The sequence below is a fragment of the Papio anubis genome, chromosome 2 (genome assembly GCF_008728515.1).
Source record: "Papio anubis isolate 15944 chromosome 2, Panubis1.0, whole genome shotgun sequence".
NCBI lineage: Eukaryota > Metazoa > Chordata > Mammalia > Primates > Cercopithecidae > Papio > Papio anubis.
The window spans coordinates 14,524,731-14,552,516 of record NC_044977.1 but is presented as its reverse complement, the minus strand read 5'-3'; the positions used below and the strand labels follow the sequence as shown (position 1 = coordinate 14,552,516).

At 38.5% G+C, this 27,786-nt stretch overlaps 1 protein-coding gene across 2 annotated transcripts in view; it reads right to left on the bottom strand.

The window, feature by feature from the left end:
- NSUN3 (NOP2/Sun RNA methyltransferase 3) overlaps positions 1 to 27,786 on the bottom strand; it is a 219,540-nt gene that overhangs the window by 23,925 nt on the left and 167,829 nt on the right. The gene's annotated exons all lie outside the window — the stretch shown is intronic.

Below are 27,786 nucleotides of genomic sequence, written 5' to 3'. Positions count from 1 at the left end.
GCACAGGTTTCTTTATTGGATTTTCTTTCTTTTTCTTTCTTTTCTTCCTTCCTTTCTTATTTCCTTCCTTTCCATTTCTCTCTTTTCTTTCTCCCCTCCCACTCTCAGTTCATGTGGTTCAGGTGTGTCGAACCCCTTTGCTTCTTAACTCTGTAAGTAGAAACATGGTCTAGTCTAGCTATTTGGAGCATTCCATCCTCCTGTTCACAGCAGTTGGTTCCAGCTCAAGCTAAGTAAATGAGACTCAATTTATTGAACACCAACCACAAATAGGGACTGTTCTAGCAGCTGCAAATATATTTGGAAGCAAAACAAACAAAAAAAAAAGATTCTTTTTTGGAAGAGTTTATATACAAGTGGAATTTTTCTGTACTATCAAGAAAGGACTGCTGTCCTTGAGCTGTGGTGGATAAACTTGTTCAATGCAAGACTAAAGTGGCAGTGGCCATCCTCGTCTCTGTAAAATTCTATTTGATAATAAGCTCACTCCAGAGGAAAGATGACAACATTGATCTCCTAATGACCCATTTGCACTTATTTTTTAAACTGACAAATAAAAATGTTATATATTTATGATGCATAACATGTTTTAAAATATGTATACATTATCTTATGGCTAAATCGAGCTAATTGAAATATGTGTTACTTCACATACTTAATCATATTTTGTAGTAGGAACACTTAAGATCTACTCTCTTGGTGATTTAGAAGTATGTAATACAGTATTATTAACTGTAGTTACCATGCTGTACAATAGATCAATTGAACTTATTCCTCCCACCCAGCTAACATTTCGTCTTGATGCCCCATTTGAGCACCTCTGTGTAGTTATGCATGCCTGAAGCCAAGTTACCCCCGGATATTTCGGTCATCTAAGTGGTGAATTTCATTTTTAAGTCAAGTCATTTCAAGTTGTGTTTTTGTCACTTAAAGAGTCCTATTCATACCTGGGTTAGGTGAATTTGGATAATAGTGCATACTATACCAGATAAGACTTGGGTCAATTAGCCTGTTAGAGCCATAAGAAGCCCTGCTGGAAAAAAACAAAAAAAGAGAGAGAGAGAGAGACAGAGAGAGAGAGAGAGAGACAGAGAGAAAAGTTTAATTTTGTTTAAGTTGGCATTTGTCATACTATATCTTCTTTTCTTTTTTTTTTTTTTTTTTTTTTTTGAGAAAAAGTCTCGCTCTGTCTCTCAGGCTGGAGTGCAGTGGCGTGATCTCGGCTCACTGCAATCTCTACCTCCCAGGTTCAAGTGATTCTCCTGCCTCAGCCTCCCGAGCAGCTGGGATTACAGGCGCATAACACCATGCCCAGCTAATTTTTATATTTTTAATAGAGACGGGGCTCCACCATGTTGGCCAGACTGATCTCAAACTTCTGACCTCAAGTGATCCACCCACCTCAGCTTCCCAAAGTGCTGGGATTTCAGGCGTGAGCCACCGTGCCTGGCCTATTTCTTTTTTCCCATGAACCTTTTCACCTTGTTTGTTTGTTTGTTTGTTTTAGTAACTCCTATGAATTTCTTATAAAATCAATGTTCCACAAATCTTGCTAAAAAATGTTGGTATATTCTTTTCCCTACATGTTCACGTTAAACTCATGAATCAGAGAACCAAGCAGAGTAAACAGAAAATGAGTGCACACATGAAAGCTTTCATCTTCATAGTATTTTACTTATTCCACAAGCATTTAATGGGAACTTACTATGTGTCAGACAGAGTGGAAGGCACTGAATACGTTAACTCAGAAAGAAAATATGAGCAGAGAATATTACACAAAACCAGTGCCCCCCCACCGACCACAGAAACACTCTATGTCTAAAAGTAATGCAGTGTTTCATTTCCATAAGGAAAGTTGATATTAAATTCTATCATACTAAGACCATATTAGAACATAGAGAAGTCCATTCATTTTCCTGATTTTTGTTAGGAATCACGAAGTAAATTTCTCAGATTATATACAGTAGCAATCTCTCAGAAGACAGCTAGAATTGTTGAAATAGCTAACCTATTTAGGACATAAGAATAATGTAATTTTTGGAATAGGAAACTTAATAATATCAGATTTACAACCCAATTTATACTCCAATGGGTTTCAATTTGATCGGGAAATAAAACCAAAGTCAATAAACTGCTGTGTTAAATATTCCGAACAATGAATGAAAACTGCTTTGTAATGTGATAAGATGGAGGAACATATAAAAGAAGATATCTGTGGAGAATAATGTAATCTTGAAAGTCAGACTCACCAGGAAAGGAGTGACGTGAATCTATTCAACAGGTTTTGGGGGTGAGGGAGATTTGTAGGTTTTTTTTGTTGTTGTTAGTTTGCTTGTTTCTAGCATTTGTGTAGTTCTATGCTAGACACTCTGGGAGACACTTTTTAAAATAACAAATAATAATACAGCATTCTACAATCATATTATTCAGTTTGCATAATCAGCTTGAAAGTTAGATATCATTTTTGACTTGCCCTCTAACTGCCCATGAAAAATCAGAAAACAGAAATAGATATGCAAGGGCTAAACATAAGAAATTGAAGAAGAGAAAGATAAATTAGATCGGAATAGCTGTGGAAAACTTCTAAGAGAATCTCAAGACAAGAAATTAATCTAAACAAAGCTATAGGGGGTTATTTTTGCTTTTATTTGCTTGTTTTTAAACTACAGAGTGTTCATTGTGTCACCAATTTGGCCGGGGCAGAGGAGTAACATTGACAAGTAGCTAAAATGTGGGCAGAAAGGACAGGCTCAATGGTGACAGATGATGGAAAGAAAAGGGAAATATCTTTCTCATTTATTTCAATAGGCACTTCTTGAATAACTACTATAGGCAAAACATTATGGTAGCCTTTGTAAGTATATAAAGATTACTAATCTCTCAGATCTTTCACCAAGAAGTATCAGATACAGAACACAGTGCAGTGAAGGAAACATGTAGCAAGGGTCATCTGACTGATACAATTAAGGGCTACTGGAGGCTCAGCATGGGGTGGATCCTCTCTGGTGGGAAGTTAGAAAAAGGAGGATATACTCTGAGTCTTGAGGAATGAAAAAACTTTGACAGGTAGAAAAGCACATGAGGAAAAAGAGATAAAACTTGATAATTCATTGCATAGAAAGAATGTAGAAGTTTGTCTCAAATGAGATAATGTATCTAAAATTGTTACCAAGAAGTGTGAGAATCTTCAGTTCTTAGTCTTACTTGGAGAATCCTGCCAAGTGACTGATTAAGCCACATTAAAAAAAGAGAATTTATTGAAAGAAAATAGATAGTAGAGTGTTTATAGAGAGAAAGAGTACACTCTGAAAGATGAGGAAGAGCAGGCTGAAAGGGAGTGAGCCTGCAGCAGCCTGAGAATTCTGAGTTGGGTTTTTATGTCGGATTTTTCTTGAAGTTCTAGCCTCTGTCTTAAGTTTCCACTTCGTTCCTTTGTCTAGCTTTCCCACTCTTGCCTTAAGTCCCATCCTTTTCCCCTTCCTGGTTCCCTCCAGAGGCATGTGGGACCCTCCCTTACTATTAGTTGGTGCGCATGTGTGGACCCAGTGTTGGATAGGAATTACCCCTGGCATCTCTTAGGAATTTTCCCTTTACCATCTTCTCCTTATCAGCACGCAGCTAGCTACATTCTAACAGGTTAAATGCAGAGTGCATGACTTCTGGGCATCTTACCTTAATGGGTATTCCTTTCTGCTTAGATATTTCCCCTTCTCTCTGCTCACATCTAGTATGTAAGTTTGGGTGGTCTTTGGCATTACAGTTTTTCCAGACCTCCCTTTTCTAAGGGGCTCCCCCTTTCTGTTTATGTCTAGCTATCTGCCTACTCTAACTAAATCGTTCTGAAAATAGCTAAACACAATACCACTGAAAAGGTGTATACGGAGGCCTGGGTCAATGTACGTAATGCCTCTGAGCCTTGGTTCTTCAACTCTAAGATGGGAATAGTCATGCTTTCTCTGCCCTTTCCAGATGACTTTTGTAGCAGTTCTGTAAGAAAATGTAGCAACTTATTTTTTTAGCCATACATATTTTTAACAGCCTTATTGAGGGTATAACTGATATGTTAAAAATGGCATATCTTTAATGTATACAATGCTATGAATATAGACCCATGAAACTGTCACCACAATGAAGGTATAAGCATATGTATCACTTCCAAAAGTTTCCTCATGCTCCTTTGCTTCTGTTTTTATCTTGTGGCAAGAACATTTAACGTGATATCTACCCTCTTAACAAGTTTTTTAAGTGCACAATACAGTTCATTTATCTGTAGAACTTATTTATCTTGCATAAATGAAACTTACACTCATTCAACCACAACTTCCCTTTTCTCTTCTCCCCAGCCCCTTTCAACCACCAGTCTGCTCTCTGCTTCTATGAACTTGATTAGTTTAGAGACATCATATAAGTGAAATCATGAAGTATTTCTTAGGTCAACTTATTTTTTAATTATTAATCTCTTTAAAATTGAAATTTACTTATGACTCCCAAACCAAAACATAGGTATTTAGGTATGTCACTCAACTTTAACAAAGCTAAAATAAAAATAAAAGTATCGCATCCCGGCCAGGCGCGGTGGCTCACGCCTGTAATCCCAGCACTTTGGGAGGCTGAGGTGGGTGGATCACCAGGTCAGGAGATGGAGACCATCCTGGCTAACACGGTGAAACCCCGTCTCTACTAAAAATACAAAAAATTAGCCGGGCGTGGTGGCGGCGCCTGTAGTCCCAGCTACTCGGGAGGCTGAGGCAGGAGAATGGCGTAAACCCGGGAGGCAGAGCTTGCAGTGAGCTGAGATCGCGCCACTGCACTCCAGCCTGGGAGACAGAGCGAGACTCCGTCTCAAACAAAAACAAAAACAACAACAACAACAACAACAAAAAAGTATCGCATCCCAGAAAAATCAACAAGGCCAAATGTTGGGTCTCAGAAAACAATACCCCAAAGTATCGTGCTTTGCTCCGTTGAGTACTTCGAATTAAATGAATTAAAAGAAATGGGAAGACCTCAGAAGCTGCCTCAGAACCAAGGACTTGCTAACCTTCTGTTCTTTCTCCCCTTCAAGCACAGGAAGGGGTTTTCTCTGGAATTTATTGATCTGAATAAGGAAACTTCTTTTCAAAAGAAATGCAATTATCTTAATCCCCTCCATAGAAATGTCACTAAATAACCAGGAAGAATTAATCAGAAAAGAAGAGATTAAAAATCTCTACTTCTTTTGAGGGCAGCCTTGAGATATTACCTAAAAGACTTTATTTGTATAAGATAACCTTTGTTGATGACACAGTTCAGCCCCTCACCTTCCTGTAACTGGCTAGTCCTATTCAGTTTCCTAAAAGAATCATTTACAAATTACTGTCTGCTATTTGAGCCTATTCATTTCCCCTGAAAATCATTTACTATTCCTCACAATTCCCTGCATCCCCCATTTCCCTCTCCCCTACGAAGAGGGCATCTAAGCCTCAACCATCTGGTCCTTCTTTGTGTCTCCTATTTTGTATGACTCCCATGTTTATGAGTGTTAATAAATGTGTATGCCTTTTCTCCTATTAATTTGTCTATTGTCAGTTCTTTTCAACAGACTCAAACCTTCAGAGGGGAGAAGTAAACTTATCTTTGCCCTTATACAAAAATCTTGTGACTAATGATGCAAATAGGAAAACTCAAAAAAGTAGACTTAAAGCAGAAAAAAAAAATGGAATCAAATCTGTGTATCTCGCAGTCTGATCGCAATGCAGGTTTCTCCCATAGCCTCAGAGAAATCCTAATGTGTTTTGACATATTTATCGGTGGGACTCTGCCATTGCATTAGCATTCTTCAAATTATTTCTACATTTAAATTGATTTCAATTACATAGACATTTCAAAACATTAATATTCATTTGAGATATTTCTGATATCTTCTTGGTGTGCTAAACTTTTTTAGGCACTAGTTCATAATTAACCCACTCCACATGTAACTGCTGGAGAACAACCCTATGAAATTCTGATTAGTATAAAAGCCTTTTTGCATATGCTCAAAGTTCCTAAATCATAAACATTTCATTGACAAAGAACTCACCAAGACTGCACTTTCAAATTTCTCTCTTTCCCATTGTTTGAGAATAAGTAACTTGGGTGAGGAAGAAGCTAAAACAACTAACAGATTCATTGCCTTGTTATGAGTTAGAAACGGAGGATTTTGGTTCTGTGGAATAGGTTTAAAGGAGAATAAAGAACTCAGAGGGACATAAAAAGATAACTTGATCCCTTCTTGTGAGTTTCCTGAAGGACTTAGTATGAATGGAATGGGTTTCCCATGGAAATTTATTTTAAAAAAACTAATTGATTTGTGCAAACAGAGGCATGATGCAAAATTTCAGGAGCCAAGGGCAGAAGAAACCATGAACATTTAACTCAGAGAAACGAACAACACTTGTAGGGAAGAGTCACGGAAGCAATGTCATCTAAGTCTCAATGATTAGAAAAACCCACAAACGTTATCTGAGACACATTCAAATTAAATGAAATAATACACAAAATACTTGTCACCTAGAAGGCATCTAAGAAACAACAGTTGCAGCTATTATATTATCTCATTTAGGCTTCACAGCTTATCTAAACTTGAACGCAACGAAAGGTTTGGGGCTGCATTCACCATGAGGGATATGCTGGAATATGAGGTAAGGCAACACTGCCCCCTCGTGGTCTCCTCTGTGCAAAGTCTTATTGGCGGACTTTGGAATTGTTACTCAGCGGCATTCTTGCTCTTCGTTGGGATCCACGGATTGATGGGAGTGAATTTGAACTTGTGTTGCAATTGAAGTACTATCTTGTTTGAGGCCTGAAACTTCCCCAAAGTTGTATTAGAATAGAGAGAACTCCTGGAATCCAGAGAAAAACCTACCGTAAGTGAAGAGTGGTACAGATGGAGCAGCAGAGTGGGGATTGCGGAGGAACTAGCAGTTCCAGGTGAAGATCCTGCTGGGGTTGATCATTCCTTAACTTTAGCCTCCTGAAAGTTCTGTTCTCTGGAAAAGAGAAGGGTGCAATATTAAGAGGTAGTCAGTATCACTAGGGATGTAACAGCTTTACAATTAAAATGTCAAGTGAAGATTTCCTGGCCAGTGGCTAGTTGAAGAGAAGATTAGTAAGAGTCAGTGAGATAAGGGAGGTTGACAGCAGCATAGCAGAGGTCTACGGGTGTCCTGGAGGTCAGCACAACAGAAGAGCTCAGCACCAGCACAGGCAGAGGCTCAGCAACTGGTCCTGCTAGTCCAACAAAGATAAGAGTAGAGAGATTGCTGCTCTGCAGGCAGAACTTTCCGGAATCACCCTCGTTTCTATCCAGTCACAGATCTCAGAGGAAATAGAAAAGGAGCGCTCAGGGAGAAACCTTCTGTCAAGGACTTGTCATGAAACATATTCACTGGCCAAACAAGTTACAGTTTATAACCATTTAATAGATGTGAAAACTGAGATTCAGAAGCTTGGTCAAATTCACACGAGTAGCTTTTTTCTAGCAGAAAGATTAGAACATAGATCTGTGTGATACTAATTTCTCTTTTACTTATAGTGACCTAGCTCCCTTTTATAAACAAACAAACAAAAAACAAACACAAAAACAACCCTGGGTCTTCAGAGACATCTATGCCTCTGCCCTTTCCAATTTTAAAGTTTTCTTACTTCACTTTATGCTTAATTACATTAGCTTCTTCTAATATTTTTCTAGAGTAGGTGGAAGATAAATACTACATAAAATAAATTATACTTCTATGGAAAAATATGTTACAAGTTCCAAACAACTGGCCTTTGCATGAGCCTTTAGAAAATAACCTTTTAATGATTTGAGGGCAGAATCTATGTGGGCCAATCAGGGATTGTTTCACAATCTACAAACAAGTTCCATTAAAATAATGAGAAATAAATAATACTTTAAACTGCTTTGAAAAGAATATTCTGAAGGTTAAATTATCTGGCCTTGATGGATCTCTTTCAATGTAGAGTGAATTTACAAATTCATGCATATGCCAAAGAGACTTGATGTGACAAGGTTATGTTCTTAGAATTATGCATTTTCTTCTTTCGTAGACTTTTAGTCTAAACTTCCAGTGAGATAGAAATAAGCAGAATTGAAAATAATGGCTGAGTCACTAAGAAATTTGTTAGCATACTTAATGTAAAAGAGACTTATTTTTTCATAACAAGTAGAGAAATTTAATCATCAAGCTTCCTTGGAGGAAAAGAGACCAAAAAATGTTTCCTAGTGTTTTCATAGGATGAAAGTGTGGACAATAATAATTTTAAATTACATAGGCTGGGATCCACTGAATGTCAGTTCTGGTTGTTATAGTATTTAAACCGTCCCTAACACTACAACTCTGATTTCCAGATAAAATATCAAATGTTTTCATTTTTTAATTGATTTATAGAATTTGATTTTTTAACCATATTTCATGGTTTTAGAGAATAAAAATAGTCCTGAAATAATTTACATTTGACTTTTGGATTTCCCCCACACTTCCATGTGGAGGAGGATGCTTGACACACTGGAGCTCAACTTTCAGCCCACAACCATACCCCGAAAAGGAGCTTCCATTTGAAAGTTACCATGGTCTCAGTGTAAGCAAACAGATACTGAAAGTTTTGAGAGGAATGTATACCAATACATTTTTATGACTTGGTAACGATGTCCCTCAAATACCCCTCTAGCAGATCAGCTTACTTATTAGTAGAAGATAGGTGCATTAGCAATTAGTATTTGATCACTCTAGTAGTTTAAGCAGAAGGAGAATTAATACAAAGAGTATTAATTCTTGCTTATCAAACTGTCAGACATGCTGGAGGAATAGAGGTCAGGAAATACAGACTCCTGTCATCAGTGATGGCCATTACCTCTCAGAGATTCAGAAGTTTGCAGTAACCACAGGAAAACACTGACAGCAATCAGAGCTGCCTCTAGCACTGAGGTGGATGATTCCCAGGGCCATACCTGGAAGCCCCTGAAAAATCTGACAGGAGTTGAAGCCCACATTTCTGACCACCACTGCCAAGAGGAGCAATAATGGATTTCTGCGTCTCTTTCACCTTCTAAATCTCGTATCTTCTATGTGAAACAAATTTCGTCTTCCCCTCTGTGTCAGAGACTAGAAGTTTCCAAGCAGCATCGAGGCTTCCAATCACCAAAGACTTGTGGCAGAAAAAGTTTCTAGGATCCTCTAAGAAGCACTTATGGTTAAGGACCAGGGAATCTGAATTGGTGACCCAGGCTTGACTACAACTACCTAAGAGGTTATATGGTGAGGTTTGGTTCTCACAAAAAGTGTAGCTGAAGTTGGAAGCTCCTTCCAGCCAACTGGGTCACACTCTGGAAAGAACAGCTGAGCATGTGAGCATGAACGAAAAAGATGCAATTCTAAGGGGAAACCTGGACCATCCTTTGCTGAAGGAGTGAGAATGACCTCCACCTGTACAAAGGAACCTGTACAAAGATCTGGACCAGCAAAGTCATAAATGCCACAGTGAACTCTGTCAAACGAATGTACAAAAACGATGCTGGGCAGCAGCTACAGAAACTATGGCAGTGGAAAAAGAAATCCCACTAGTGAATCAGTCGATCCGCTTTTTCTCTCCCAGTGAGGTCATCGTAAGCAAGATTTGCATCTTATACTGTGTTATCCCCTGGAGCCGTTGAATCATTAGAAGACAGAAAAATTTTAGAAGATACTGGATATCCTGCTATTTTTGAAAGTATAAAATTGAGTTGATTTCAGTTTTTAAATTAAGTTTCCAGATAAAAAATGGTAAATTGAAAGTATGTAAAGGGTCGTTGCTGTCTTCTGAAAGCCCAATAGACTGTATTTTTTTAAATAAAGGCATAAACTCACATAGACAAAGAGTGTTGGAAAAGAGACAAAAGCGACACAGCTTTGGAAGCTAGAAAGCAGCTGGATGAGTGGTAAATTACTTGGCAAATGTGAGAAAGCTGGATTTGCAGCCAGCAGTAGAAAAAGCTGAGCGGTTCCCTGATACATGTGACAGAAGCCCCCAGAGACTCATGATTTAGTAGACCGGGTACCTCTACAAGCACTGGGGTGGGGAAATGATGACTAAAACAGCAGGATTCTTTGGAAGTCATTTTAAGAGAAAAAATTAGACCTTCTGGCTTCTCATCAACTTTGTGAAGCTGGACAACTACTGTTGTCTCGCTCTGGCAGAAGACTAACTGCTTACTTAAAGAGAGTAAAACAGGTTTTTATCCACCAGAGGAGCGCCAGGCACAGTGGCAGGCAGAGGTGCCATAACACAACCAGGAGAAGTAATTCATACGAAAGTTGAGAGCCCCCAGGGTTCTTCCCCCACCTGACGCCTAGAATACCAGCTCTGAGGTCTACCCCCTCCAACCAAGACACAAAAACACCTCTCCTGGGCAAGTCTGCAAATCCAAGAGAAAAGTTTTTACAATGCTCTCTTAAAGGATTTTTCCAAGGAAACACACCCGTCAAATTACTCTGAAGCTCACTGTTCACATACATCCCACACATGCACAAAGCTTCCAAAGGTAATTTTTTTGTTGTCCTGTTCTCACATATGAATGGCTAGCAGAGATACTTGAGGCCAACCTCTAAATGACAGACCGTTGCCAGAGTAAGTATCTGTAACAGAAACCTGAAGGAAAATAAGTCTACATTGGAAGAAGAAAAGAAAATTTAAAGATAGAATTAATATTCTCAGAGGAAAAAGGATATTGCATCAATGAATCAAGTAGTGATATTTGCATTAATTAAGGTGATACTAATTGTTAGAAACAACTAGGCACTTCAGTGGCTTAACAACAGAGGTATTTATTTCCCACCTGTGTAAAGTTCAGTTAGGACTGAAATGGGGTGGGTGCTCTGTTCCACTCTGTTCAGGGTTGCAGGTTTCCTCCATTGTATGACTTCTCCATCTCTTTGGTCCTTATAGTTCTATCTTTTCATCTAACAAACAATGAAAGGAATGGGAAAGGAGGGGTACCTAGATCCTAATGCTTCAGTCTAGAAAAATATGCATATGCTATTCCTGTTCAGTTTCCACTTGCAAGGCAAAAGGAGCTTGAAAATGTGCCCCCAAACTGAGTAGCCACTTTTCATCAACAACTCTATTTTAACAACAACAACCAAAAAAACCTATATATGCGCCACACTGTTGTGAAAAAGCATGTGCCGCATTTTTAAAAAAAGAAAGAAGAAAAAGACTGTCCAGAGGAAAAAACAGCTCTTGGAAAATTTAAAAATATAATAGCAGTTATTAAATCATCAATGTAAGAGTTGGAAGATAAAAATTGATAAAACCTGGCAGAAAGTATAGCAAAAAGACAAAGGGATAGAAAATAGGACAGAAATATAATAAAATTATAAGTGCATCCATAGATTTCAACATCCAGATAATCAGAGTTCCAGAAAGAAAAATACAAGAGGAAAAAAGAGAGAGAGAAAAAATCAAATAAATAATTCAGAGCAAATTCAGAGAACTGAAAAATATGAGTTGCCAGATTAAAAGATTTCACCCAAGGTCTGACATAGTAGATAAAATAGACTTATACTAAGATACATGACATGATGTTTAAGATCACTGGACACAAGAAAACTTTAAAAGCTTTAAGGGCAAAAGATCATATTTCTTATTTCATACAATGATCAAGAATTAGAATGACTTTGGATTTCTCAACACTAAAATGGAAGTCAGAAGACAAGGGAGCATTGTGATCAGAATTACAAAGAGGCATTGTTACCAGATTCAAATTCTAGACACAGCCAAACTAACAATTAAAAATGATGGTATAATTAAGAGTTTCAAACATGCAAAGCCTTGAAAAGTTTACCTCCCTGCAACCTTTTCGGGATGCTACTATAAATTGTGTTCCACCAAAATGAGGAATGAACTGAAAAAAAGGAAGCTAAAGGAGAAAATAGGATCCAGCCTGAGAGAGAAACAAACAGAATCCTCAGGATAATGGAGAACAGAGATCTCAAGACAGGGATTGTGAATCAGGCCTAGAGATTGACCTAGCTACATGGAAGAAGGGAGATGTTTCTTTCAAAATGTGAAATTGATAGCACACCCCAAAATTGACACTATGTTGAGAAGCTATTCAAATAGCTGGGGGGAAAGTTGGAGATAAAATAGTAGTAGTAAGAGTAGCAGCAGCAGCAGCACAGAGGGTGGCATTATAGAAGATATTGAGTTAACATAAACCTGGCTGAAAAAAAAAAGACTATGAAGGAATTAGAGAACATAAGAACATGTATGAAATATTAGTAATAGATAATTGAGTAGTCAGGTAAAATTTCAGATTTTGTAAAATATCTAGTTCTCTCTATAAATGAATGAATGGATTGTTCTAAATTTTCACATTGCATTCTGTCACATATTTAAGGAACACAGCCTCTTAGGAAAGCAGAAGAGAGCCGGGTGCAGTGACTCACGCCTGTAATCCCACCACTTTGAGAGGCCGAGGCGGGAGGATCATGAGGTCAGGAGTTTGAGACCAGCCTGGCCAACATGGTGAAACCCCGTCTCTACTAAAAATACAAGAAATTAGCCAGGTGTGATGGTGTTCACCTGTAATCCCAGCTAGTCAGGAGCCTGAGGCAGGAGAATCGCATGAACCCAGGAGGCAGAGGTTGCAGTGAGCCAAGATCGCTTAGCCATTGCACTCCAGCCCTGGTGACAATACAAGACTCTATCTCAAAAAAAAAAAAGAAAAGAAAAAAAAAAACGGAAAGTAGAAGACAGCCTATGTTGCTACTTTGCAGATGGACTCATATTTTCTTTCCATGCGTGGCCTGTTTTACTTCCTCTTAATTGCTACCTTTCATAGGCGGCATTGAATTAAAATCATTAAGTGGCTTCTGTAAAAATATTGGCAATGTTTTCAAACTTTTATTACAATTTTGATCTTTTAAAGTTTTAAATTATGTCCTCCGAGGAAAGGTATTGGCAATCCTATGTGAGTTTTCTGCAAAGTAAAATTAATATTTAATAATTAAGAATAGGAAAGGCAACTTGGAACTCTGCAAAAGTAGGAGACTTACCTATCCATCTGGTATAATTTGTGCCAGTTATACCAATTAGTACAAATTTAACACTTACAAGAAAATTTCTATAATAAGTAGAAAAAGAAGCTATATTATCCTAACCTAGCTTGCTAAATTTCAGGAATCATCTTTGGTATTTGTACCATGCAGGGTTTAGGAGAGAGGAAACTGTAATCCCTATCTTGTTTAAGCCAGGGGCAGTTTTTTTGTTTTTGTTTTTGTATTTTGTTTTTTTTGTTTTGTTTTGTTTTGTTTTTCCTATCTTGTATACACTTCATTCAGTTTCTGTTAAAAGACACCAAAATACACTTTCCTCTCCTTCCTGCACATTGCAGGTCTGGGTCAGATAAAGCAGCAAAAGGCACTGGTTAAGGAGAAAGATTTCACAGGGTTTCTCAAAGGCCAACCTGTGTATCATGTGCCTACGAATTGCCCAGAATATTTGTTAAAAATGCAATTCCTGGGCCCTGCCACAGAACTACTGATTCAGAAGCCCCATGATAGGCCTAAACATATGATTTTTAAAAAATTCACAAGCATCCCATATGGTTCTTATGCAGCTGAAATTTGAAGACTCACTGACTTAGGGTGTGGGATTTGAAGATCAGCGCATTACAGGCGTCTTAGTGCCACAAGATCAAGCAAGGCAAGTGACTCTTGTTCTCAGAGGCAGAGAATGGGAAGGATGTAAACCTTGAAGGTACAAGTTTGCTGGGGCTGATCATCAAGGAGGTCAGACATTTCCAGACAAACAAGGTTATTCCCATTTTCTGCTGAGGTAGAGGCTATACAGAGACATTCTTGGACCTGTAATGGTATTTTATTTGTTTTATGACTAATTTTATAAATTTTCATTTAACATAAAGCACACTGCAATATAGCAATATGAGAGGGTGTGTTTTGTTTTGTCTTTATAATTTTTTTTTTTTTTTTTTTTGAGATGGAGTCTCGCTCTGTGGCCCAGGCTCGATCTCGGCTCACTGCAAGCTCCGCCCCTCGGGTTCCCGCCATTCTCCTGCCTCAGCCTCCCGAGTAGCGGTGATTACAGGCGCCGCCACCACGCCCGGCTAATTTGTTGTATTTTTAGTAGAGACAGCGTTTCACCGTGTTGGCCAGGATGGTCTCGATCTCCTGACTTCATGATCCGCCCGCCTCCGACTCCCAAAGTGCTGGGATTACAGGCGTGAGCTACTGCGCCCGTCTTTAACAGTTCTTATAGGACTGCCTATGCAAGAGAAGTAACTCTGGCTTAAGCAAGATGAGAGTGTTAGTTTCCTCTCACATAAGAGCTGATAAAGCAGTTACACTTCTTCCAGGACCTATGCCTCTTCCAGGTCTCTGCTGTACCATCTTGATAGTCCCGCTATGAACTTGTGCTTACATCAGGGTTGCTGGAGCTCCGGTCATCATACTTTGTTTCAGGAAACAGATCCAATACCTATCAGCCAAGTCAGTCCCCTTTTGAAGGCCCCTTCCTGGAACCCCTATGTGACAATCTTCAGCTACATTTCAGCAGCCAGATAGTTTCTACTACCCATGCAAAGAACTCTGTGAAATGTAGTCTTGGCTGAATGCATGGCAGTCTCCAACAAAGTCGGGGCTCCATTGACCAGAGAGTAGATATATGACTTAGAAGTTCAGATTCTGTCATATACTTAATATTTGGCTGTGGAAAATTTATTCATCTTCCACAGACCTCCATTTTCTCATATGTAAAATAGGAACTGATACTTTTCATGATTATTATAATGTTTAAGAGATAGCATATGAAAAAGACTTGATACACAGTAGAGACTTAGTAAACGAAGCAATTTACCAAAAATACCTGGAACTTCTAAAATATGTTTTTGCACTTATTGAATGCTGTTATAGGAAAGGTTAATTATCTAGTCACATATAATACCATCAAATACTGGAACTACATCACACTGCCTTGCCAGTATAGCTAACTACTTCATTCCATCTCATTCCATTACTTCTATCTTACCCTCTGGGGAAATACTGATTAGGAATTAACAGACTCTTACAAAGTTCATCAACTGCTAAAGAAAACTAAATATCTAGGAATACTGGAAAAGGCAAATAATGAAGGGATCTACTCAGTATCTGTAACAGATAATGCAAATCTATAGAACTCTACTCTCCACCAAAACAATGTCCTCATTAACCTAATAGACATTTTGTCTTAAGCACACACTACTTTGCTTCTTTAAAGCTTGCAAGAATCTTGGCAGGGAGGGAGGGAGACTGCAGAATCTAGGCAGGCCTCCTTACAAGAGCTCCTGAAGGAAGCCCTAAAACATGGAAAGGAATAACCAGTACCAGCCACTGCAAAAACATGCCAAATTGTAAAGACCATAGATGCTAGGAAGAAACTGCATCAATTAATGGGCAAAATAACCAGCTAACCTCATAATGACAGGATCAAATTCACACATAACAATGTTAACCTTAAATGTAAATGGGCTAACTGCCCCAATTAAAAGGCACAGACAAGCAAACTGGATAAAGAGTTAAGACCCATCAGTTTGCTGTATTCAGGGGACCCATCTCACATGCAGAGACACACATAGGCTCAAAATAAAGGGATGGAGGAAGATCTACCAAGCAAATGGAAAGCAAAAAAAAAAAAAAAAATCCAGGGGTTGCAATCCTACTCTCTGATAAAATAGACTTTAAACCAACAAAGATCAAAAGAGACAAAGAAGGCCATTACATAATGGTAAAGGGATCAATTCAACGAGAAGAACTAATTATCCTAAATATATATGCACCCAATACAGGAGAACCCAGATTCATAAAGCAAGTCCTCAGAGACCTACAAAGAGACTTAGACTTCCACACAATAATAATGGAAGACTTTAACACCCCACTGTCAATATTAGACAAATCAACGAGACAGTAGGTTAACAACGATATCCAGGACTTGAACTCAGCTCTACACCAAGTGGACCTAATAGATATCTACAGAACTCTCCACCCCAAATCAACACAATATACATTTGTCTCAGCACCACATCCACTTATTCTAAAATAGACCACATAATTGGGAGCACTCCTCCGCAAATGTAAAAGAACAGAAATCACAACAAACTGTTTCTCAGATCACAGTGCAATCAAATTAGAACTCAGGATTAAGAAACTCACTCAAAACCACACAACTACATGGAAACTGAACAACCAGCTCCTGAATGACTACTGGGTAAATAATGAAATGAAGGTAGAAATAAAGATGTTCTTTGAAACCAATGAGAACAAAGACACAATGCACTAGAATCTCTGGGGCACATTTAAAGCAGTGTGTAGAGGGAAATTTATAGCAGCACTATGCCCACAAGAGAAAGCAGGAAAGATCTAAAATCAACACCCTAACATCACAATTACAAGAACTAGAGAAGCAAAAGCAAACACATTCAAAAGCTAGCAGAAGGAAAGAAATTACTAAGATCAGAGCAGAACTGAAGGAGCTAGACACACAAAAAACTCTTCAAAAAATCAATGAATCCAGGAGCTGGTTTTTTGAAAAAATCAACAAAATCGATAGACCACTAGCAAGACTAATAAAGAAGACAGAAGAATCAAATAGATGCAATAAAAAATGATAAAGGGGATATCACCACCGATCCCACAGAAATACAAACTACCATCAGAGAATACTATAAACACCTCTACGCAAATAAACTAGAAAATCTAGAAGAAATGAATAAATTCCAGGACACATACACCCTCCCAAGACTAAAACAGGAAGAAGCTGAATCTCTGAGTAGACCAACAACAAGCTCTGAAATTGAGGCAATAATTAATAGCTTACCAACCAAAAAAAAGCTCAGGACCAGACGGATTCACAGCCGAATTCTAACAGAGGTACAAAGGGAAGCTGGTACCATTCCTTCTAAAACTATTTCAATCAATAGAAAAAGAGGGAATCCTACCTAACTCATTTTATGAGGCCAGCATCATCCTGATACCAAAGCCTGGCAGAGACACAACAAAAAAAGAGAATTTAAGACCAACATCCATGATGAACATTGATGTGAAAATCCTCAGTGAAGTATGGGCAAAATAAATGCAGCAGCACATCAAAAAGCTTATCCGCCATAATGAAGTCGGCTTCATCCCTGGGATGCAAGGCTGGTTCAACATTCGTAAATCAATAAAAGTAATCCATCACATAAACAGAACCAAGGACAAAAATCACATGATTATCTCAATAGATGCAGAAAAGGCCTTCGACAAAATTCAACAGCCTTCATGCTAAAAACTCTCAATAAACTAGGTATTGATGGAATGTTTCTCAAAACAATAAGAGCTATTTATGACAAGCCCACAGTCAATAACATACTGAATGGGCAAAAACTGCAAGCATTCCCTTTGAGCCAGTACAAGACAAGGATGTGCTCACACTACTCAACATAGTGTTGGAAGCTCTGGCCAGGACAATCAGGCAAGAGAAAGAAGTAAAGGTATTCAATTAGGAAAAGAGGCAGTCAAATTGTCCCTGTTTGTAGATGACATGATTGTATATTTAGAAAACCCCATCATCTCAGCCCAAAATCTCTTTAAGCTGATAAGCAACTTCAACAAAGTCTCAGGATGCAAAATCAATGTGCAAAAATCACAAGCATTCCTATACACCAATAACAGACAAACAGTGAGCCAAATCATGAGTGAACTCCCATTCACAACTGCTAACAAGAGAATAAAATATCTAGGAATAAAACTTACAAGGGATGTGAAGAACCTCTTCAAGGAGAACTACAAACCACTGCTCAACAAAATAAAAGAGGACACAAACAAATGGAAGAACATTCCATGCTCATGGATAGGAAGAATCAATACCGTGAAAATGGCCATACTGCCCAAGGTAATTTATAGATTCAATGCCATCCCCCTCAAGCTACCAATGACTTTCTTCACAGAATTGGAAAAAACTACTTTAAAGTTCATATGGAAACAAAAAAGAGCCCACATAGCCAGACAATCCTAAGCAAAAAGAACAAAGCTGAAGGCATCACGCCACCTGACTTCAAACTATACTACAAGGCTACAGTAACCACAACAGCATGATACTGGTACCAAAACAGATATATAAACCAATGGAACAGAACAGAAGCCTAAAAAATAATACCACACATCTACAACCATCTGATCTTCGACAAACCTGAAAAAAACAAACTGGGGAAAGGATTCCCTATTTAATAAATGGTGTTGGGAAAACTGGCTAGCCACATGCAGAAAGCTGAAACTGGATCCCTTCCTTACACCTTATACAAAAATTAATTCAAGATGGATTAAAGACTTAAATGTTAGACCTAAAACCACAAAAACCCTAGAAGAAAACCTAGGCGATACCATTCAGGACATAAGCGTGGGCAAGGACTTCATGACTAAAACACCAAAAGCAAAGGCAACAAAAGCCAAAATTGACAAATGGGATCAATTAAACTAAAGAGCTTCTTCACAGCAAAAGAAACCACCATCAGAGTGAACAGGCAACCTACAGAATGGGAGAAAATTTTTGCAATCTACTCATCTGACAAAGGACTAATATCCAGAATTTACAAAGAACTTAAACAAATTTACAAGAAAAAAAAACATCAAAAAGTGGGCAAAGGATATGAAAAGACACTTCTCAAAAGAAGACATTTATCCATCCAACAGACACATGAAAAAATGCTCATCATCACTGGTCATCAGAGAAATGTAAATGAAAACCACAATGAGATACTGTCTCATGCCAGTTAGAATGGTGATCATTAAAAAGTTGGGAAACAACAGATGCTGGAGAGGATATGGAGAAACAGGAACACTTTTATACTGTTGGTGGGAGTGTAAATTAGTTCAACCATTGTGGAAGACAGTTTGGTGATTCCTCAAGGATCTAGATCTAGAAATACCATTTGACCCAGCTACCCCTTTACTCTGTATATACCCAAAGGATTATAAATCATGCTACTATAAAGACATATGCACACATATGTTTATTGTGGCACTATTCACAATAGCAAAGACTTGGAACCAACCCAAATGTCCATCAATGATAGACTGGATTAAGAAAATGTGGCACATATGCACATGGAATACTATGCAGCCATAAAAAAGGATGAGTTCATGTCCTTCGCAGGGACATGGATGAAGCTGGAAACCATCTTTCTCAGCAAACTATCACAAGGATGGAAAACTAAACACCGTATATTCTCACTCATAGATAGGAATTGAACAATGAGAACACTTGGACACAGGGCTGGGAACATCACACACTGGAGACAGTTGGGGGGTTGGGGGGACTGGGGAAGGGACAGCATTAGGAGAAATACCTAATGTAAATGATGAGTTGATGGGTGCAGCAAATCAACATGGCACATGTATACAGATGTAACAAACCTGCACGTTGTATACATGTACCCTAGAACTTGAAGTATAAAAAAAAAAAAAAAAGAATCTAGGCAGAGCTATTCCACTATTGTTCACTTCTCAACTTGTTTTTTATCAGTTGAAAGATATGACCACATGGTCTTCCCATCATAGTGTGTGTGCCTTTCTGCAATGTGAGGGATCACTTTTCCCATTCAAAGTTGACATCTGTTTCCCTATCTGTTGAATCTGGGCCAGTCTCGGACTTGTTTTGACCGATAGATGGTGACAGAAGTGACATAATGTAACTTACAAAACTAAGAAGGTTGCAATAGGCTTTACATACAACTCTGGCTTCCCCTACTTGGAGCACTGCTTGGAGACAGCCATGTGAGAAAGTGGTCTAGCCTATGTGGAGGCAAACCTAGGCGCCCCAGAGGACAGTGAACACCAACCGCCAGATGTGTAAGTTAGGCCATCTCCGACCTTCTAGTCCAGTAGACCCTCCAGCTGAATGTTGCTACGTGAGTGAATGAATCCAGATGAGAATGAAATCAGAAGAGAAGCCACCTGGACAACCTACCAAATGGTAAGAAATAATAACTTACTGTTATTGTAAGCCATTGAGCTTTGAAGAGATTTGTTGTATAGCAATATAAACTGATATAGCACTGTTTTGTGAAGAAGTACATTGAAGCTTTTATTGGCCTTACAGTAATCTCTGACCCCGTGAAAAGAAACACAATACAGTCCTAACACATAGCGGGCACTCAAACGACCTTGTGAAATAATTAAATGAACGAGTCATGAGTGAATTTCCTTTAACTCAATAAAGATCTATGGTTTACACTCTGCAGCATTAAACCTCCATCAGCATCAAGATCAGGGCGCCATCTATTGGACACTCAGATAATTTGAGGAGGCAAAGTAGAGATGACTTCATGATCCCCTTTTTAAATGTGAAACTTAACAACTCAGTAACAGTTTTGAATGAGCCATATGCTTGCCTTAAAGAAGAAACTCATTATATAGATAATCCTATTTTTTTTTATCTTCCCTATTTTTATAATAAGAGCAGCTTCAACATACAATGGTTTCCACTCTATTAGCAGCTTTTTTTTTTTTTTTTTTTTTTTTTTTTGAGATGGTGTCTCACTCAGTCGCCCAGGCTGGAGTGCAGTGGTGCCGTCTCGGCTCACTGCAACCTCCACCTCCCAGGTTCAAGCAATTCTCTGCCTCAGCCTCCCGAGTAGCTGGGATTACAGGCACCTGCCACCACGTGCGGCTAATTTTTATATTTTTAGTAGAGACAGGGTTTCACCACTTTGGCCAGGCTGGTCTTGAACTCCTGACCTCATGATCCACCCGCCTCAGCCCCTTGAAGTGCTGGGATTAGAGACGTGAGCCACCGGGCCCAAACATTATTAGCTTTTTAAATAGCTACCACCAAACAAAATTCACCTTTTGTGGATACAGACTCTCCAACATCTAATGGGATTATTTCTAAGCCTTCCTATATAAAAAATAAAATTTAGTCCTCTGGTGTGCATTCTGTATCTAGGTAATATCAAATGTCTCCAGGAATTTACATAGCTCAAAAGTAGATGTTTAAGAAATATCTCACTGAGAATTATTTTAATTGCCTCAATGGAAGATCTATTAATTATCCTTTGAAATCTTTCCAGGCTGAAATCACCACACCTGTGTTCTGTGATGTATAACTTTTGTACATCAATTGCCCATGTAAGTGTTGGATTAAGACCAAATTGTCTTCCTAGGAAAACCTTGGCCTTGTGCACAGAATCTCATCAGGCACACATCCGCGAGAGATCACGTGACCTTCGCCTCGGATGTGTGTGCTATGTGGAAAAGAAGATTCTCCTTTTCTTGCTGACTTGTATGTTGCAAATAGAGATCAGAGGTCCATGCAGCATCACCTCCCCAAGCCATTTGGTATCTTTTAATATTTTATACACCTGTTCCCGGCCTGAGCAAGCAGTCAGGAATCCTTTAGGAAAACTGACTTTATCTGTGATTAGGGATCTCTGGTTCTAAGAACTGTTTGGGGGATTTTTTTCTTTTTTTCTTTTTCCATGGTCATAGGCTTCTTGTGACAGAAGAATGTGTGTGGCAGAGTTCCTCCTAAAACAGGAAAGGCTGTGGTTAGGGTACTTTGTAAAACAGCAGTGCTCTGAACAGGTGACATAGAATGGGCTGTGGACATTCTTGGAAGAATAAGGGTGATGTGATCTTCATTAATGTTTAAATGTCAGAAGAGATATCAATTAATTGTTGAAGCACATACAGAATTTGTGTACTTAAAGCTGTTACCAAAAAGTGTAATCCAAAATCTCTTCTGTACAATCCTTATCAAAAGCATAGATGAGAGAGAGATGGACTAATGCTTCTGAAGCATTGCCTAAAGGTTATGCCATGCATCAATTCCACTAAATGTTCTCAAATGTATCCTCAGATCAAGGTAGATTATGAAGGAAGGACACATATATTTCATCAGTTTAACCATCCCAGAATTTCTTTCTTTCTGGTTTATTTGTTTGTTTGTTTTGAGAGAGAGTCTTACTCTGTCACCCATGAATGTAGTGGCACGATCATGGCTCATTGCAGCCTCGACTTCCTAGACTAAAGCAATCCTCCTGCCACAGCCTCCCATGTAGCTGGGACTACAGGTGCACCCCACCATGCCTGGCTATTTTTTTCTTTAATTTTTTGTAGAGATGAGGTTTCACCATGTTGCCCAGGCTGGTCTCAAACTCCTGGGCTTTATCCTCCCACCTCAGCCTCCCAAAGTAGGATTACAGGCATGAGCCACCACACTCAGCCCAAAATTTCTTTTTGTTTATTCAGCTATCATCCTGTCAGGACTTTCTGCCATGTCCACCTAACTGTTCTCCCATATACCTTTTCATATCCCTCTAATGCATTCTCCACACACTAATCAGTCTGCTTCTTGAAAAATGTACATCTTATCACACATCTCCCTGAAAGCCCTCCATGACTTCCTAATGGATTTACATTAAAGTCGAAGTCTTTAACATTGTCCATAAGGTTATGCATGATCTCATCCCCATCTGCCTCTCCAGTTCCTTCTAAGGCCATTTGACCCCCTTCAGTAACCTGATGGAGTTATAAGGGAGCAGGTCCAGAAAATAATATTTCTCTTCCCCACACATGTTCTGCCTGTTTAGGCAAAAGAGCAAGGTAAATGAGACCTAAAATAATAATAATAATAATAATAAATAAATAAAAATCTGTACCTATGTCACATGTAAAGATTATACTAGAGAATATCGCTTTTGAATAAAGGGAATTTTTGAAGGCTAAACTCCCGAATTAGATTTATCCACCTAGGTCCAGGCAGCACTGAACAGCTCTCCTCCTGACCGTGGACATAGCCTCAGCTGCTAAGTTTAACTCATTGCATTCTGTCAGCAGTCAGCTGCAGTGCTGCAGGATCTCAACATTTCAGTGCCTTCACGCCACAAAGATTTACTCTTTACTCATATAACATGTCCATCATAAGTCACCTGGGATTCTCCTCTACATCCCCTTCTCTCTAGGAGCCAGTCAGGAGCATATCTCAAACCTGGCTGGTTACCATTGCAGAATGATAAATGGGGTTTTGGAAAGTCTGTCTTTCTGGCGATCACATGCTCTCCTCCAGAAGCGAATCACATCACTTTCAATCCCAGTCCAGTGGCCAGAACGAATAAAATTGTCCCACCAGTAAATTTAGCCTTTCATGTGCCCAGATAATGTGATGTTGGAGAGCAAACATAATGACTATCTCCATGGCCAAGAGAAACTGTGAGGAGGTGCTCTTGGCAGGTATGTCATCCTCCTAAGAGACATGTGAGTAGAAGATAGACTACATATACCAAAATTTGCCACCAAGAGTTTCATGGAGAATAGGGCTTCTTTAGATGAAATCCTTTTTCACGGAAGCCAGATGAATGGGGGAGAGGTATTTCCCTTTGACAAGACCCATTGTGAAAATGTGACGTTTGGTTCAATTGAAATTACACATTAAGCATAATTTGAGTTAGGTATTCATCTGAAACCATGGGCAGCCTCATGTGGAGAAATAGAGTGTATAGAGCTTGCCAAATATGTAGAAGACTTCCAATAAATAACTCAAGTGGGTTCTAGAAATTACAATGTGGTATTGGCAATCCTCAAAGAATAAAGAAAGAAAGTGGTTGTGCAACCTAATTTTTACATAACTTTTTCCATTGGGAAAGTTGGGATGACTAACAGTATAATATGCTTGTGTATCATGGTATTCATTTTATTTGATAAGCTTTTTAAAAAATAGGTACATACAGAAAAGTGTACAAACCAGGATTGAATAGCCTGATATATTTTCACAAAATGAACATATCTGGATAATCAGCACTCAGGTCAAAAATCAGAACATCGCTGTCACCTCAGAGGGCCCCTTGTGTTTTCTTTCAGTCACTAACACCAACACCAACCTATACACTATGGATGGTGATTCTACTTTTGGGAAGGGGAGTGGGAGTGGAAGCAGAGGGAAAGAAGAAATATCATGTTTTACCATGTATTGTTGTAATTGTGCACAAAAAGAATATGACATATATTACCTTTGAAATAAAACAGTGTTTTAAAGGTTGCAGCCACTTTAGACCCTCCTGTCTTGATCCAGTGATTTTCTCCTGATAATCCTGTGTTATATCAGATTGCACTCAGATTCAGTAGTTAAGAGCATGGCTTCTGGAGTAATATAGAAAAGACTTGAAGTCATGTCTTACCAATCACAAGCAAGTTCTGGGCCTTGGTCAAGTGACTCAAACTCTTAAAGCCTAGGTTCTATCATCTATAAAATCATTATGACAATAATAATTAATTAAGGATTAAATGAGCACATCTTTGTAGAGTACTCGATATAGCACCTGAAACATACTAATGGCTCCATAAATTGTACCTGTTATTATTTTGTAGGAGAAAAATGTCAGGTAACTGGCTTTCGGATGTCGAAGAATATACTCTATTTCAATCATTAAATTAAAATACAGTTATTTCATCTGGGCGCGGTGGCTCACACCTGTAATCCCAGCACTTTGGAAGGCCGAGGTGGGTAGATCATCTGGGGTCAGGAGTTCAAGACCAGCCTGGCCAACATGGTGAAACCCCGGCTTTACTAAAAATAGCTTTACTAAAAATAGCTGAGCCTGGTAGTGGGCGCCTGTAATCCCAGCTACTCAGGAGGCTGAGGCAGGACAATCGCTTGAACCTGGGAGGCGGTGGTTGCAGTGAACCGAGATCAAGCCATTGCACTCCAGCCTGGGCAACAGAGCAAGACTCTATCTTTTCACTCTGAAGAGTTGAAGATAATAAGTGGTACTTACCATTCACAGAGTCCGAGAAACACAGAGCTAGCCAAAAACATCTCAGAAATCATCAGATTCCTTTATTTATTACGCAAATGAATAAACTGAAACTAAGACAGTCAATGATTTATTTATACTCACGCCAAGAACCAGATTTCAATTTCTCTGACTCCCAGTCCAGCACTTTCTCCCACTATACCATGATCCATTCACTCAGCCATATCCTAATAGAGCTAACAGTTATTGAGTGTCTTATGAGTACGTGCCAGTAAAATTCAGACCAAAATGCCTATCCCAGGAAAAGGTGAAAAAACACTTTCTATTAGATCAGGCTGACTTATTTCCATTTATTCCATCAGCAGCATCTGTGCTTACTGGAAAGAATTGCAAAGAGATTACCTAAGTATTAGAAGATTGCTAATATGTGGTATTAAAAATTAATTCTGTTTTTGAATATATTGAACAAGATAGGATCTTATCAGCCATCTGCTGCTGAGTCCTCTGTTGTCCCAGTTACTTATATTTATGCTAATGAAAAATCATTTCTCAGGCCTCCAAAACTCTTATTCTTCTCTATTTCTTGTACACACCCTATCCAGAGAAAGGGACTAAGACTGAAATTAGAGAGTTGCAAATTCAACTTTAGTGGACAAGTGTAAGAAGACAGATTTGCGATCTGAGGAAAAAAAGAAGTAGGTGTTCTAGAAAAATATCCTCAAGTATTGATGGTATTGGCTTGGAAGGGGAAAGTTGTGATTGCATTGAGAAAAGAAGTTTTGCCTTGTATTTGAATCCTGGTGTCTCCAGGTTGAATCCAACTGTTAATTCTGTAGCCTTGTCAGTCCCTTCCTTTGACTCGTCATTCATTGTCTTGTCCCCAGAGAGCCTTCCATAACTGATCTGTGACTCTGTCATATAATTTTAACAAACTACAAAAAGAGAGGATTTTGAATTGTTAAAAACATAAGGAAAGCTGTATTGTTTCAGCCATTCAGCATACAGCGCAGCTAAATCAGCTTCATAATTATAACTTTTATTGGTCTCTTTTAAGTCTTATTGACAAATCAGGGAAAACTTTTTCCTTTAAAAAATTTTAAGATTGAGAAGCGTACATTTCCTGTATTTTCTTTTAATAAATAGAAAGGAATGCTGAGATCAGCAAAGAGGGTGCATTAGAGATACATACATTAGCAGATCAAAAAAATATAAATATTTAATACATAGGGATGAACATAAGGGAATAGAAAACCCATTTTTTTCTTGACCACTACATGCATTTAATCAAATGACCATATATTTTGTGTTCTTTCAACAGCATAACACATGGAGATAGCATCAGTAATTCCGGTACCTACTTTATTAATGGATCCTTTTTTCCTCAAACAGTATGAAAACAAAGGGCAGTTATGGGATAATCTTGTTGGTGTATTCTTGAGAATAGGTAATATCACCCCATCACCTTCTATAAAGCACTTCAAAGAGATGTATTCCCTGTGTATGCATTAATACACTGACTCTTAAAAGTGAAACATTATTGAAAACACATAAGAATCAGTGTCAAAACCAACTGTACTTTCCACTTTAGTAGTCTGGCTTGTTTATAAGCATACCATTTTTTAAGGAATCTCATTCAACAAAGCATTAAAAACCTGGTGGTTAATGATTCTAAAGAATTCATTAACCTGGAACATAAAGTTCCCCTTTTTCTCTGTTTACATTCTTCACAGTGAACAGATACATTGAGTTATAACATCCAAAGAAAAAAAGATTTAGAAATCCTGTCTGAAGTAATTTTAACCACTCATTATGAAATACAGCATTCACAAAACGTACATGAAACACAAATACAGAGTTCGGTGTTTTATATTTATAAAGCAAATGGCTATGTATCTACCACCCAGGTCAAGACACAGAACACTACTGGCCCTGTAGATATCCATATGAGTCTCTTCTTGAACATACCTTTCTCTCTCAACAAGAAATAACCAGCGCCATAACTTTTATTATAATATCTCTTTTTTTCATACCATCATCACTGATATGATCATCCCTAAAAATATAGTTTACTTTTGTCCATTTTGATTACAGTGTATTATTTTGTACTTTGCTTTCTTTTTTCAATATTATACTTGCATGTTTTATCCATGTAGTTGCATAGAGTTGTAATTTGCTCACTTGTTTACACGCTGTGTACAATTTCATCATATAAATGTACAGAATGTGTTTATTACTCTAACATTGACAGATACATGGTTTCTTCCCAGTTTTTGGATATCAGATTCAATTCTGCTCAGAATATTCTTGCAATGTATCCTGGTATATATGTGCATAACTTTGCTAGAGCACTTATGGAATTCAGTAAGTGCTACAAATTGCATTGTGTTTCATTGGTGCTGTTTTCCCAAGCGCCACTTTTAAAACTTTTATCAGCTGCATTAAGCATATCTTCTTATTCTGATGTTTTCAAATCTTGGGGCCTTGCTGACACTAGAAGAGTCAGCTTTTCCCAGGGTTCACTAATTCCTAAGGATAGAATGACTCACCTGGGACTATGTGTTTCATATAAAAACCAATCAATCCAAAGCACATACCTCACGACTTCCTCCTTTATCTAGCTCTTACACTCTGGGCTACTAGCTACCTACCCTAGGGCCAGGTACCAGACAAGGGGACGGCCCCTATTTCCCAGAACGTACCAAAAGTAATCAAACTAGCCAATTCTAAATCTGCTTACCCTGCCACCCCATTCCCTCCCACAAAAAGCACGTAATAGGCTCTTGCACAGGCTTTCTCTCATTCCCTTTGCCTCCTGATTGACCCTGCTGTTTCCGCATGTGGCTCTGCATGGCGTGCTGTACCTCCTGTTTCTGGGGATCTGTGAGTATAACAACTTCTTCTTTCAGACAGTCATGTCATGCGTGTCTTACAAGACCTGATTAACACACAGCCCAGGTACATTTTTAAACACTAACACATCTTTTTTTTTTCCTTAATTTTTCCAAGTT